At 42.6% G+C, this 3,230-nt stretch overlaps 1 non-coding gene across 1 annotated transcript; it reads right to left on the bottom strand.

The window, feature by feature from the left end:
- Positions 1–1,466: 1,466 nt before the first annotated feature.
- Positions 1,467–1,573, bottom strand: LOC118492870. Its single transcript, XR_004894871.1, has one exon. It is a non-coding gene; the product is annotated as a small nucleolar RNA R71 (small nucleolar RNA).
- Between the last annotated feature and the right edge of the window lie 1,657 nt (positions 1,574–3,230).

Below are 3,230 nucleotides of genomic sequence, written 5' to 3'. Positions count from 1 at the left end.
GTAAACTACTATTAAAACATTAACCCAGCTACTTAGGATTGTATCCCTGCTGACTCAAACTACTTAGCCGAGGGTAACGTCACCTTCAAAAGAGGGGCCTACCACATTACGCATTAATAACTTAATTAATTATCTTTCAATAATCCAACCCTTTAGGATTGTTTCCTTGCTGACTCAAACTACTGGGTTGAGGGTAATGTCACCTTCAAAAGAGGGGCCTACTACTGCAACTAAGATAATCTCTTAAAAAGTGCAAAAATGCGGAAATAATCAAAGGTTACACTAAAGGCGAGTCGGATCCAAGTGATTCATCTTGTCTATCTGTTTTTTTTTATTTTTTTTTTCAGCATTTTTAGTTTTTATTTTCTAGTTTAAAACCTTTTTCTAAAATTTTGATTTGATTAGACGTTGAGGATAAACCGGTACTAAAAGCTCTTGTGTCCTTGGACGACCTCGGTATCTTACCAACACTATACTACGCTCACGATGGGTGCACTTGCCCATATGTGTGTTTGGTGTTAGTAAAATATTGTGTTTTATAAATTTAAAACTTGAGTAAATTGTTAAAAAGGGCTAAAAATATACATAAAAATATATCACACCGCACGCACATCAAGTTTTTGGCGCCGTTGCCGGGGACACAAGGATTTTAAGAAAGTTAGGAATCAACGGCCTAATTGGTTTTTTTTCTGTTTTTTTTTTTAGGATTTTTCTTAAATTTTCAGCTTCTGCAGAACTCAGCACGAGCCGTGCAAGGTCGGACACGGGCCGTGCCCAGCATTGTTACTGGCAGTTTTTATTTTCCGAGTTACAGAGAGTTGAGCACGGGGTCGTGTCGGTGCAACATGGGACCGTGTCGAGCTCCCAGTAACAGGGATCCATAAAACCATTACTGTATCTCCGACCACGGGCCGTGTTCATCTGAGCACGGGGCCGTGGTGAAACTTCTGACCAATGTTCTTTTTTGTTTTTATTGAAGGACTTGGAACCCAGGCGCCACATCTGAATTTTCTACGCAGTGTATGAGCTCCAGTTCTAGTAGAGACATAAAAGAACCTCTAGACGAACCCGAACGCTTTCTAAGAAAAAGACTTAAAGCTAAAAACCAAGAGAAAGTTTCGGGGGACCCACTTCCAATGGCGGATCAACGTACCCTCATGGATTACTTACGTCCCACTGTAGGTAATCTCGACGCCGCTATCAATGCACCGAATGTCGAGGCCAACAACTTCGATGGGCTTGCGGACGAAGATCCCCATTTACATATTACTAACTTCTTGGAAATATGTGATACTTTTCGGATCAATGGAGCATCAAATGACGCCATCCGCCTTCGAATGTTTCCATTTTCACTAAGAGACTGAGCTAAGGCTTGGCTCAATACCTTCCCAGTTGGCTCGGTAAACACCTGGGATCAACTAGCCCAAAATTTTTTATATAAGTATTTCCCTCCTGCTAAAACGGTTAAATTAATGACTGAAATTAACACATATTCACAAGAGGACGGGGAATCGTTATATGAAACTTGGGAAAGGTTCAAGGAGCTACTAAGAAAGTGTCCTCATCATGGTCTTGCGGTATGGCAACAAGTATCCACTTTCTATAATGGGTTGTTGCCACACACAAGACAAACACTTGACTCTAGCTCCGGGGGACTTTTAAGTAATCGCCGCCTAAATGAAATTTATAATCAAATTGAGGAAATTGCTCAAACCAATTTTCATTGGCACACACCCTGAGGCACGAAATCTATTGCCCCGGGCGCCCATAAGGTTGATGAAAGCACCTCTTTGCAAGCCCAAATCGAGGCCCTTTCTTAAAAATTCAAAAAGTTAGAAATGGCAAAAACGACCTCGGTTATGGCTTGTGAAGGGTGTGGTGGGCCACATGAAAATTGGAGTTGTATGAAAGAAATGGATAATCAAATAGAAACGGTAAACTACATTGATAATATACCCAGGCCGTTGGGTCCTCCAACGGGTACCTACAACCATGGATGGCGTAACCACCCTAACCTTGGTTGGAGAGAACCCGGCAATAGTAGTAACCAACAAAATCTAAACCAACGAACAAACTTTCAACAACCAAGAAACGAGTCACAAAATTTCTCTCAACAACAAGGGGGACGAGAAAGGCTTGAAGATACCGTATCTCGCCTCATCTCTGACACCGAAAAGAAAAACTCGGATCGATTTCAACAACTGGAATCGAACTTTAGAAATCAACAAGCTAGTATTCAAAACATTGAAAAACAAATAAATCAACTAGCTCAAAATTTCTCCGAGAGACCACAAGGCGCGTTACCAAGCAATACCGAAACCAACCCAAAGGCGCAAGTGCATCTCATCACATTGAGAAACTGTACCGTGGGTCCCGAGGAGGCTCCATTACCTCCAGCAAAAAAGAGCCGATCTAGCCAAACCACAACTCCACCGACGCCCCAACAAGAGACGGCTCCTCCACCAAATCATGAGCCCACCAAGAATCCTCTGATTCTGTACCCCGGTCGGTTAATTCGCCAAAAGACCGATGAGCAATTCACAAAGTTCGTAAATTTACTAAAACAATTGCATGTTAATATTCCATTTGTTGAAGTCCTAACCCAAATGCCTAAATATTCAAAATTTATGAGGGACTTCCTCACTCACAAAAGGAAAATTGAATCATTGCAATTAGTTAATTTAAGCGAAGAATGCTCCGCCTTGCTACTCAACAAACTCCCGCAAAAGAAGATCGATCCTGGAAGCTTCACAATCCCTTGTTCAATTGGGGAATCTCCTATTCGCAATGCACTAGCCGACCTCGGGGCTAGCATCAACCTCATGCCCACATCAATGTTCGCCCGACTCGGCCTAGGGAAAACAAGCCCTACAAAAATGAGCATACAACTTGCCGATAGGTCCGTCAAATATCCACAAGGTGTCGCTGAAAATCTATTGGTTAAAGTAGGCGAATTTGTCTTCCCAGCCGACTTTTTCATACTAGATATGGGGGAAGATACCGAAGTGCCACTCGTCTTAGGGAGGCCATTCCTAGCTACGGCCACACAGTGGTAGACATGAATGGTGGAACACTAACATTGAGGGTTGGGGACAAGGAAATGAAGTTCGGAGTTGGTAAGAGAGTAGAAGACCATGACCCGGTCAATTACATTAAGGTCATAGACTCAAGTTTGGATGATGCTCTCCGACGGTGCAACATGGGATGCAAAACATCCCACTTGGGTAACA

This window comes from Helianthus annuus, chromosome 5 (assembly GCF_002127325.2).
Source record: "Helianthus annuus cultivar XRQ/B chromosome 5, HanXRQr2.0-SUNRISE, whole genome shotgun sequence".
Classification (NCBI taxonomy): domain Eukaryota; kingdom Viridiplantae; phylum Streptophyta; class Magnoliopsida; order Asterales; family Asteraceae; genus Helianthus; species Helianthus annuus.
Note: the sequence above shows the minus strand (reverse complement) of the source record. Positions and strands in the feature narration are given on the sequence as shown.